Consider the following 12,638-nt stretch of genomic DNA (forward strand, 5'->3'; position numbering starts at 1 on the left):
GCTTCTCGTTACGCTCAAGTGTGACGATTTTCGCACGAAATCCACCCCTGAAACACGTTCTGTGTCAAAGTGATTAAAATAGGGACGGTCATTGAATACAGTGGAGCACTGCAAATGGCAGTTAAGATAAACCCGATGTGAGCCTAGCATGGATTTGTCCCGATTTGTTCACCTGGTTAGAAACTCGACTAACCGGAAGCTGATTATTCAATGTGACTACCTTTAAAAAAATAATTAGCGGAAGAAATACTGAGTTTCGAAAAAAGTGAGTGGGAGTTTTCTTTGGTAGGCATGCCATTACATATTTTTAGAAGTTAGGTCAATTAGCAGAGGGAAACTTCAATTATTTGACATTGTTAGCCGCACTAAATATGTCCCGTACGTCTGATTTCTGTTTGCAAATTATTTTCAGCGCTCGTATTTCTTCGGCTGCTTTTTACCGACTATGAAACCTGCTTCGTCTTACAACAGGTCGATAATGGAGGTGAGCAAGAACTCTTTTTTCTACTACATTTATTAACAGTGGATGACCTGCATAAATTCATGGTCCTCAGAAAATATTATTTCACACACGATTTCAAAATACCATCCGCTAAAGAAAAACAACTAAGGCACACAGAAAGATTTCACATACCAAGAATATACACTAATTATGGGAAAAGGTTGAGGTAGTATTATGTACCAACATATTTTAATAATCTTCCCGATAGTTTACTTAATCTGCAATCCTTAGCACAGGTGAAAAAAGAAATGCGTAAATGGTGAAGTACGCCAGGAGACGAATAGAAAACTCCCAGACCCATGCCTTTTTTTTTTTTTTTTACGTCGCCACTGTATTGCTGCATTCCTTTTTGCACGCCTGCATTCACTATTGTTCTATGCGCGACAGTTTGTATTGCCATGATTTTAAAAGCTAAGATCATTCTGTGTCATTTGTGGTATTACAAAGTCTATGTAAATCATTAGTAATATTGTATAAAAATAGGTAATTGCGTTTCATGCTTACTGGCCTAAAAGTTTGTGCTTGTATAGTGTTAATGCGATGAACCATTTGTTTTCTTTTACTTATGTTGAGTTCCGCATAATAGGACTCCAATCAGTGTATCAATTTGGTTTTACATACTTCCGATTTGTTAAATTCATCCCATGATGGACTGCAAGTACTCACGCACAAGCACGCAAGTGCTTTTGTGACGCTGAGGAAATTGTATGTATGCTTTCTTTGTGAATAAACTTATTATTATTATTATTATTATTATTATTATTATTATTATTATTATTATTATTATTATTATTATTATTATTATTATTATTATTTGAACGTTGGATAGACCAAGGATGAGTCACATTGATTTATTTTACCAAAACGTTCGCGGCCTGCGTACAAAAGCCGATTGCTTTTTCTCTAATGTTACCTTATCCAATTGCTCTATATTTTGTTTAACTGAAACATGGTTGTGTTCTAGCATCGGCTCCTCCGATTACTTCCCTCCTTGTTTTGAGGTGCACCGTCGCGATCGTGATTCTACCCCGCGGAGCAGAACGGGAGGTGGAGTGTTGGTCGCAGTCGACAGGCGCTACCGCTCTAGGAGACGCGAAGACTTAGAGAAATTTCCCGAGAGCGTATGGGTCGAGATTGAGGCTGCAAAGGGAGTACGCGTTTTAATCGGTTTATTTTACCTCCCTCCCCAGACACCGCCAGATGAATTTCATAGTTGTCTTGTTGGCATAGAGAATACAGTGAATGACTTACAGGGATGCGAAGTCTTAATCTTGGGGGATTTTAATGCTCCTGGAGTCAACTGGCCGCAGCTTGATGTTTTTACGGACAACTTTTACTGCAGGCAGAAAGGCACCCAGCTCCTAAACTTTTCTTCTTTCTTAAATCTCAAACAACACAATAATGTTTTGAATCACCAATTTAATGCTCTAGATTTATGCTTCTCAAATATGGACAGTGTGCGTGTAGCACGGGGTGAACTGCCATTAGTTCCTCAGGATACATATCATCCTGCACTTGATATAGTACTTTCTTTCGAGAATTCTTCTGTTCGTGCTCATTCTAGTGATTCCCCGCCGCACACCTCATATAATCTGTCGGCAGGGGACTATGTCGGGATGCATCATTACCTCACGAGTTTTGATTGGGCATTGATCTTGGAGTCGCCTGATGTGAATGACCAGGTCATGCTCTTCACGCAAACTGTTCGGAAGGCCATGGATACTTTTATTCCGTTAAGGACAGTTACTAAATCTCGCATTCCTAACTGGTTTTCCAGTGAGCTAAAAACACTACTGAAAAGAAAGGACTTCTTTCACAGGAAGTTTAAGAAAAGTGGCCTTTTAAAGTGGGAGAAGGAATTCAAGAACTGCAGAAAGCAATGTACGGTCCTGGATCGCGACCGCCAGGCTCATCGTTGCTCAGTGGAATCAGATCTTGTCAATAATCCGAAGAAATTCTGGAAGTACATTAATTCACGTTCTGGGAGGCATATCGAGTCGAAGATTGTCCTGGATAATCACGAGAGCGATTTGAAGTCCGTGCCTGAGTTATTTGCTGAGCATTTTAGGTCCGTCTACAGGGATAGTACGCAGCGTTCTGCACCTGTGCTGCCTCACTTAGATGGGTTTGGTGACTTGTTAAGTTGCATTAATGTTGATGAAGAGTCCGTACGATCCTGTATTAAGAAAATGAGAGCAACATTATCAGTAGGGCCCGACGGCATTCCCTCTGCGATTCTCAAAACGTATCACGACATATTCACGCCGGTACTGTGCTCTATATTTAACAACTCGTTAAGGTTGGGAACCTTTCCTGAAACGTGGAAAGTCGCTGCTGTTGTTCCAGTCTTAAAGTCGGGAAAAAAAGGTGATATCTGTAACTATAGACCTATTTCTCTTCTCTCTCCATTTTCTAAGCTCTTTGAAATGGTAGTTCATCAATTCCTGTCTTTCAAATTTCAAAACTTAGCAATTCCCAATCAGCATGGTTTTATGAGCGGCAGATCAACAACTACCAATCTCGTTAGCTTTATGTCTGCTGCATCTCGTGTAATATGTAACAGAGGTCAGTTAGACGTTGTCTACTTTGACTTAAGTAAGGCTTTTGACGTAGTCAATCACATTATTCTTTTATCCAAACTTTCCTCCTATGGAGTATGTGGCTCAGTACATGACTGGTTAAAGAGCTACTTGTCAGAGAGAGAGGCATATGTCCGGGTTAACAACATGAACTCTTCGTTGTACAGGACTCGCTCTGGCGTTCCTCAGGGATCTGTTTTAGGACCCCTTCTGTTCACAATTTTCGTAAATGACGTCTCTTTTGCTGTTTTAAATTCTTCATTCCTGCAATATGCTGACGATATAAAAATTTATCGAGAAATAGTTACTGAACGTGATTGTGCTAAGCTCCAGGAAGATGCATGTTCTTTCTACCGATGGTGCTCTGAAAATGAACTTCTCTTGAACCCGTCCAAAACCAAGGTCATGACGCTCTCTCGGAAAACTCACAATATCTCTTTTGCATATAATATTCAAGGAGAAACTTTGTCTCGAGTAAGTGTAATGAAAGATCTCGGAGTCATGGTTGATTCTGGGTTGCGTTTCTCTGATCACGTTGGTAGGCTGGTTAACTCGTCTTTGCGAATGTTGGGTGTTGCCTCTCGCTTAACCAGGGAGTTCAAAAACCCGACGGCTTTTAACACGTTATACTGCTCGCTATCCAGGTCACAGTTAGAATATGCCTCAGTTGTTTGGAATGGAATTTCTAAAAGTCACTCCTTGGAGATCGAACGTGTGCAAAAAAAGTTTGTTTCTATCTTTAAACATCGCTACATAAAGGAGGATGTTCACTGTTTAACGTATGAGTCTGCGTTAGAGCGTGTTGGTTTGCTTAGCTTGCACCGGCGTCGGGAGAACGCGGATTTACTATTTTTGTTTAAAACGCTGCATGGACTCATCAATTCTCCGAGCCTGTTATCTGAACTGTGCCTTAGGGTCCCACGTGTGCCTACTCGTCTTCTGTCATCTTTTTATGTTTCTAGAATGTTTAGTCCGGTAAACCCAATTGTGAGAATGGCTCAGCGTTTGAATCATTACTCTGAAAAACTTGATATTTTCAACCCTTGCTACAGGACGTTTGTCCTTTCTATTAAAAACTTGCCCGTGCAGGATGAGCATTGCTGAATTGCTTTGTTATGTCTGAATGTCGTCATCTCCATGTCGTGTTTTCTGGTGGTGCAGTTGTTGTCCTTCGGTCTTGTGTTCCGTCTCTACTGTTACTGCCTCGTTTTTATTTCATTGTACTAATTACTCGTGCACTGCCTAGTATTATGCTAAAAATGTATCTTATTTTCTGCGGAGATGTGTGTAGTGTGTTTTTTTGTTTTTTGTTTTTTTTTTATCCACCAGTGTACCAGCACCAAGACCTCAGGGTTGTTCCTGGGCACTGCATAATAAAGATTGATTGATTGATTGATTGATTGATTGATTATTATTATTATTATTATTTTTATTCTAAATCTTATTGGCCTGCTCAATTCCTAGCACTTTGACTAAGAAAAACAGTAACTAAATATTTGTAGCACGCTCTTTCTTTGCCGTGACATCTACAGCTGCAAAGCTTGAGTGCTTCGCTAAAAAATAAATTGACTAAAAAATGTTCATTTGTTTAAATGCTGTGCATGCTAAGTTGATACCCCGTTCAGTGTTTCTATCAGTAAAGCGTTTCATAACGCAATGAAGATGAATAGTGCCTGTCCTTAGCAGCACAAAATATTTTGAAAACTTTACATGAAGCTTGAACCTACAGATAACTTTTTTTCTACATTACTTACACTATTCACAGAGGACATAATAGAATTGCGCGCGACAACTAGGTCTACTATCACCGACAGTCTGAAATTGGGCTTGGTACTGAACCTCTCGGGTCTTGTGATTTCTGGTTCCACCTATACTCGTTGTCACCTCAAGAAAAATCAAATTTTAGGCAATTGTTCATACGCCGCGCGAAGTAATCATTACAAGATTTGGTTGTCGGAGGAAGAAGCGATGCTTTCGGCGTTTGCAACACGTCTTCATGAAATAATATATATATAATTTAGAATGCGCCTAATTATATATTAGGCGCATTTTAATTTATATATTAGGCGTATAATTAGATATAATATATATCTAATTTAATTCTCGAAGGGGCAAATCAATAATGTTCTATGAGGAGCCGGATAGTGTTTATTTTCCTGTACATGCTTGCCACAAATAATCACTTCTTGGCGAGGAAGCGAGGGCGCCGACGAATGGTGAAAAGAATGTGTGGGATGATTTGTGCGACGGTGATGAGTGATTTGGTTGCATGCGCTGTCCTCACTGGAACCTCAGGCGGTACGGTTTAGAAAGGGGCGTGGTATCTGCCGTGCGTACAGAAGAGATCTCGGTAAGCTGGCCCATTGTCCCAGTCACTTCAGCCCTAAGGAGTCAGGACACCACTTCCTTGCGGTTGAGCAGAAACATCACGTTTTTGCTGTCGCATCGCAGATTCCTGAATGACCCGTCTTGTGGTGGTTTGTTCGATTTCGTGCGCAGAAGCGAAAAGCACAAATGACTAGGGAGCTTGCATCCATGATACGGCCAGCAACTGTGGACATGGAGCCGGTAGAGTCGTGCTTGAAATCAACCGTACTCGTACTTGACTTGGCGCCTGTATTTAGTTTCAGAATTTGTTAATCGTTGGACCTTTGTCCTTAAGGACCTTTGTCCTTATTTGACGTATTCACGGGTGTTTCGGCGGACGTAATCCCGACGCGGGCGTCGGGACGAGCGCTTTCTCGACGCCTCAAGGCGTATTCTGCGATCCTACCGAGACAAATCTCGGTGCTTCGGCGTATTTTAGCGCGGCGTATCCGGAAGCACACGGCGCAGTGCCGGCCAATCCGCTCGCGAGTTGACAGCCGGAAGTTGCTTGAGGATCGGCTTGCCTAGCTATGTGGCCGGCTGGTTGGCTTGACTAATGCCACGGAAATGGCAGCTCGCATGTCGCGCTCGACGGTTTATCGGTTAACTGTACGAAATCGCTATACCTATTTAGAACGAACGATGATCGACTGATCAGAAGAGAAGGACATCTATAATCGAGATAATTATGAGAGCTATAGGTCCTTGAGCATAGATCCCGGCCGTCTTCTTGTAGTACCTTCTTGGCAACTTGGCGATGTCAAGGAACATTTCTAGGATATGCGTTAGTTAATTAGGTTTTCGTGGTTCATTATTATTTAGTTATTTCTGCCCCCTTGCGGAACACAGTAATATAGGAGCCGATCTACATATTGCCTCGTCTCATGAAAAACGAGACTTGGGCCACAGTGCACTAAACGCCGAGGAGACGACTACGGAAAGCGCCTTGCTTGGTTTGGCGACGTTCCCCTCTTCCCTTCTGTGAAATGAAGCGCCCGCCAAACGCCGTGATTACCTCCGCTGAAGCGCGAGTAAATATTTTGAGAATACGTCCTATATGGCTCACTCGCCAGCAACTGTAGCCTGCGGACAAAGTATATGCTGGGTTAAGTACGACTCGCCGTGGACAGTCTTGTGCTACCTCATGAGTCAAGAGATGTTACAAGACTGCCCGCGGCAGGTGACAGACGCGACGGCAAGTCCTACTCGTGGTGTTGGGAGTGATCGCTCAGCTACTGAATGCGGACACTCGATGGCTCGCTTAGATATAGATGTGACAACGGTCGCTGACAGCCGTGGTGAAAATGCTTTTTGCGTCACTGCTGACTACCGAATTGTGTTGCTGACGCTGCCGGTGGGAGGCAAGGTAAAGAGCGTGTTTACATCCACTGCGACGTCAATGCCAGGCCATTTCGGCCATTTCGGATTGCAGACTTTAAGGAGCCCTTGGACAAGGTCAGTTTACGCAAGGACGTGATAGGGTTCGGCGTATACCAGATAGGTCGCATGAGGCTCTGTAGCCTAAAGAGTGCTGCAGCGAAAGAACAATTGCTGTAGTTATGCTGTCTCGCGGTGAAAGGAAAGCTGTGCCTTCCTGTAAATCATAACAGGCAACGAATATTCGCGCCAAGCTTCATTGGGTCCCCTTCGACGCCCCCAACGACGCCCTCCGGGAGGCTCTGAAGGAGTCTGGGACGGTTCACGAGGTGACCAGAAAAAAGTGGTGAGTTGACGGTTTTGAAGACGTTGAATCAACCCCAAGGATCTCCAGACTAATGCTCAAGGAGGAGGTGAGTCTGACAGCCTGCCACACCAGCTGAGGCTCCAATGAGGCACGGTCTGCGTTGGCGTGCCCGGGCGGGCACCACTATGTCTGCGGCCACAGGGGAGAGTGTCGTGCGCCCCCGTGCGGACAGTGCCGATGCTTTGGTCACGGAGCTTAAGACTGTGCGCGCTCATATGTTAGCGCCGTAGTCAGCCGCGTCGGAGATGACAGCCGCGACCTGATTATGGGCGACACGGAAGAGGAGGATGCTTCAATGCTGTCGGTGAAGCCTTTGGAGACGACGGAGCCAAACCCGCGTGCGATGCAGTCAGTACCGGGACGGCGGAAGTGACTGCCAAAGCTGCGCCGCTTACTGGTGCGACTGCTGGGGACAACGAAAAGGCAACGCAGGTTTCGCCGACGGGCACGACTACGCCGGGAAATCAACGGAGACGGCAGGAAGCACTGACGCCCCGCAGAAGGCAGACGACAGGGAGTAGAACATGGACCTGGACCTCGTGAATGTGAAAAGGCGACTTGGCGTGGCGGGCGGGAACAACGAAGAACAGGAGCGACATTGTTCTGAGACGCCGTGGCAAACGCGCCTGAAAAAAAGGGAGCTGAGGTCCTCGTTGCCATCTCGCGAAGAAGTGTCACAGTGAGCGTGCTTAATGGTTGGTGTCACGGAGCAACAGCTAAGTACCTCTGCATTTTGAAAACTCAGTTTTGCGAGAGACATCTTTAGATTTGATTTACATATATCAGTACACTGGGTCCTCACTTGATGTGATAACTAGAATAAAAATGACACCGCCCCGCTGGCATGCTGGTATTTTTAATAGAACAAAAGAACAAGAAAACTGCCGTTCCCGTTGCTCAATTCACTCAGGAATTAACATAAGCTCAACATGTTCTTAAAAACGTGCAATCAGTTAATTTGACAGTTCTCGCTGTCCTGACGATTTTTATTACAACACCCTGAACAAATGTCTGTCTTTTAATGGTGATATATTTTTCTTTTAAGGAAAAAATCTTGAACTTGTAGCTTTACCTTAGGCAGCTGATCCTGCTGATCGAGAGTTCTCGCAGCCGAGATGCACCTTTCAACATAGAGCTCTCGCTTGCAGCCAAATAGCTGAATTGTTGTAAAATACAAAAAGCTGGGAACTAAAAATAAGGCGAAACAAAGGGCACATTAACGCAGATAAGTAAAACCAGTATGAATACGTTAAAAGAGCAGAACTAATTTTCGAGCGAAAATGAGTCGGCGAGATGAGATCACTATTGCTCATGTCACTTCTAGTGCTCAAGACATGGGAACCGGGACTCCTAGCCGGTTGTCTGCAGGCCTGGTCCCAGCGAGTCGCGGGCTGCATGGGCCCGCATTTCGCGGGTTTGAGACCCCTGCCATATCGGAATGTATTGTGTCATTGTGACGGGTGCGGTGCAGACCGCTGTCTAGATTTCCGAGAGAAGTTGTATCCTCCTTTCGTTTTCTTTTTGTACGTTTAACTACAGAATGCTTGTTTTTTGTTACATCCAAGAGGTTGACGTTGAGAGGAGACAGACTTTTCATCTTTACAGTGGGGTCTAGTGTAAAGAGAGGCGATTAATGGGTCTTACGAGCACGTAGCTTTCACTTGTGGGGATGAAAAGCCTGTTTTTATTCTCCTTTTGCCCGGATTCCATACGTTTTACTGTCATTTTTAAGCGCGAATAAAGGTCTATGACGTCACTTCCGTTTCGGTGTGTGCGCGCGCACCGGCGGCTACTGGCTCGTGGAAAGATTGTGCGCCACTTATTATGGACACTGCAATGTTTGGTTCAGTATCCCTTTAGAGAAGAGCGCCCATTACTCCACACGACATTCGCTCTTTAACTGTTGTCAGTGAGCAAGTACCGTATGACGCAATCATGCTCCTGAGGCTTTATAGTACTATATGGAAAAGCGAGATGGCGGTGAGGCGTGCAGATATCGATGTCCGCACCGTCTGTGAGTACTTTATGGAGAGTGTGAAGCGCCTCAGAGAACGCTATTTAGAGATTAACAGCGATATATGGTGAATTCCACTGGTAGATCTGCAGCACTTTCCAAACTCCGCTAGGGAGGCAAAATTCCGCTCCGTGGGACCCGCTTTGAATCGACGAGCGGAAGATGGACTCGCAGTTTTGGAGCGAGCCACCGACCCGCGCGAGACAGCCGGCCGTTGAAAATGGCCGCTGCTCGAACTTGGCAAGCCGACCAACGCCTCAGCCGAGTGGTCTTTCCGACGACCAGTGACAACTGTCACTGCTTAGCTGCAGAAATAACACGCGACAGAGGATGGGCGAAAATATCCGTACCACGGAGCCCATGTGACAAATAACGAGGAAGACGTCCGCGTTCGGCATCGTCACATACCTTTCGGCCGCCTCGAAGCGGGGGGGCACGCACAGCGACTGCCATCGGTGGAGTTCAGATTGCTGGTACGACTTAAATAAACACAAAGAGGTAACAAAACCATCTCTTGCACGGTCGTTGTCTAATTTGTTCTTGCTTTATTGCACGAGAAAACGCTGGCATATGCATTGTAAAAAGTAAACAGTGTAGGCAAAATGAACAGGCATAACCTTGCGTCTGCCTCCTTCGGATGTTTTGTCGTTCTTTTTCTCGTTCTTCTTCTCACGATCACAGATGTCAGCACTTACGATTTGCCACGCTCCAGTCCCGGCTGTGTATACCTTCGCGCGGTAGAAGCGTTCGAGCTGTCCGAACGGGCCAACTCGACTGCCCGGTCGGTCCAGCGACTGCGGCGACGGCGGCTGCGGCGGCGACCTCGCCAAATTCGCCGCGCATGCGCACCGCTACGAGCGGAAGATGGTCAACTTGAGCCAGATCTGCGAGCGGAATATGCACGCTCCAAATGAAGTGCAATAGAGTGGTTGCCTTAACAACCTTAACCCTTATTGCCACACCCACTCTGGCTCCCAGCCAAAAGAAGTGCTGGTGGTCATTTAGCCTGATGGTTGTTTGTCGGTCGGCGAATCACTGTGTTTGTTTGTTGCTTTCATTTTCTTCGTTCTTACTTTCGTATATATAGGTGTCTGTATTTTTTTTTATATAAACGGCCGCCAATGATAAGAGTAATAATAATAAAAAAACTATTTGCGGCGCCGTGCAACAACCTCTGCCTGCGGATCGCATGGTGCGGGGTTCTATTCCTGCTGAGCTCCTCCGTGAATCTATCCCGTTTCAATTTTATCAACATTTGCGTAGAGGCTTTTTTTTTTTTTTTGACACGCTAGCGCATGTGTTAAAATTTAGAGCGCCATGTTATTCTAGAACACTTTATGAACATTGACGGCGAAACAATTTCGTTCCAGCTTTGCAGGTGTGGATGATTGGATCGACGAATACAACCAGGATAAACGACACTTGCCATTCTACATACAACGAAACCTTGAATAAGACTGGTAACCTTTCGGACATACCAAAATATTACATCTACAGTGAAACAGTATGTGGCAAAAAAATAGAAATGATTCCTTATTTTTGATATATGTGTACTTATGAACCAGGAGTGCACTTAGCACTCTATAGAGAATACTGTCAACGAACTCAAGAGCTTCAATGGAAGTTTCGCTGTAAGAAAACACCATGTGAAATTCATTTATATGAATTTGCGATGTGGTTTTGGCTTTACGTATAAAATAAAACAAAACTTTACTTTCTCAAAAAGCTTTTCACCTGGTCAATTAAGAACCGAATAAAAAACAAACAAAAAAGAGGCGAGTTTTATATTACACAGTTCCTTGATATTACCAGGGAACTTGCCTTCGATAAGCGTGGCCTCAACACCAGGTAACTACAACAACCGTTTTTTTTTATTTCTAGCACGTAAGAGCTTCGGCCCTATCCAAGGAGCCCGGCGCCACCTCGACATTTCGCTGGCACCTCGGCTACTATTTGGTTGCTGAGGCCATAGGCGTAGACTAGGGGGGTGGGGGGGGGGGGGGGGGGGGGGGGGGGCATCGGGGCTCGTGCCGCCCCTGGTGAGATTCCGGGGGAAGGGGCAGAGCCCCCCCCCCCCCCCCCCCCCCGCGCCATGGTCCTTATCGAGCGCTGTTTACGTGCCATGTAACGAGCTTCTAGTAGTGGCCTGTAAACAAAATAACGCACACAGCAACGCACACATGTCGATATACATACGCTGTAAAATGTACCCCCTTAAAATAAACTACTGATAATTGCCGGTGTAAAAAAAATTCCGCCGAGAAGCATGTAAGGTGCTCCCCCCCCCCCCCCCCCCCTCCCTCCCTTTCAGAAAAGGGAAAGTCTACGCCGCTGGCTGAGGCAACCAAATAGCTGCGTTTTCAACCAGCAACCGGCAACGATTTGGCTGTTCTTTCGGCCAGGTTTTAGGACTTATTAGCTAAATACAGGGTTTGTATCCAATAAACATAAGGGAAGATATATGACGTATATACTTTTTACATAAAAAATGTGATATGTTTACTTAACAAATATTGTAGAATTTTTTTTTTTCAAGAGGGTTTTCTTCAGCTAGATTTAGCATATCGAAACGAAGCTACACAAGTTGTATTTGATGAACGCATCCTTCAAAATTTTTAATAAACTAGAAACTACTTCACTACATCGCTGTTCACTACTACATCAGAATGCGTTAAGAAACCGATTTAAGCGGTCCCTTCAAAAGGCGCATCATTGGAGTCGCCATGTATTAGGATTGAGATTTATTGCTCACGGTCCACCAAGGAGCCAAAAGCATTTGACATGTGAGCAAATACAAACCGCCTGTGTACCGTCAAGTCTAAATTCAAACAGCGTCTCACAGCCTCCAGATATGACTCTACGTAGTAGAAAAGTCAAATTTATGTATAGGCATGTCTCTGTCGGCAAAGACGGCACGAGTGCTTCCACTAGACCCACAAGACGTGATAGATTCTGGTATAAAGCGCCGCTGTAGCTTTGATTATGCAGTCCACTGTCGTACACAAGCGCGTGGGAGCGTGTGTTTACGTCCGCTAGCAGCGTTGAAAGGACAAAAGGAAACCTAAAATACAAGACGCAGTCCTTTGCGAACTGAAATATTATCTCCTTGGGTTGTTTTTATGTCAGTGTGAACTCACTCTTACATTTACATTGACTAATGTAGTCGCTCGTATACCACTCTCTCCACTCTTCCTTTACAATATTACTACGGCTACACTTGTCAATCTTCCAACACTTGCAATATATATATATATATTTACACATACATACATACAGGGTGTTTTTTTTATTCTTGCATATTTGTTTAAAAAAACGTGAAAGCTACACTAATGCGGTTTGTGCATGTGGGCTAATTGGCCAGGCGGATATTATGTGGGTGACTAATCTTTGCGATAAGTCGGATAATTAATAAAAAATTGCAAATTAACTTTT

The 12,638-nt window shown here is 44.6% G+C and overlaps 1 protein-coding gene across 1 annotated transcript in view; it reads left to right on the forward strand.

Moving 5' to 3' along the window:
• The first annotated feature begins 416 nt into the window (after window positions 1-416).
• Window positions 417-12,638, forward strand: part of LOC120846264 (1,2-dihydroxy-3-keto-5-methylthiopentene dioxygenase) — a 58,383-nt gene continuing 46,161 nt past the window's right edge. Inside the window, exon 1 of the mRNA XM_040217967.3 lies at window positions 417-484. The gene's annotated coding sequence lies outside the window, so the exon portion shown is untranslated. The remainder of the gene's footprint in view (window positions 485-12,638) is intronic.

The sequence above is a fragment of the Ixodes scapularis genome, unplaced genomic scaffold (genome assembly GCF_016920785.2).
Source record: "Ixodes scapularis isolate PalLabHiFi unplaced genomic scaffold, ASM1692078v2 PGA_scaffold40__2_contigs__length_1045541, whole genome shotgun sequence".
In the NCBI taxonomy this organism is placed as follows: Eukaryota; Metazoa; Arthropoda; class Arachnida; order Ixodida; family Ixodidae; genus Ixodes; species Ixodes scapularis.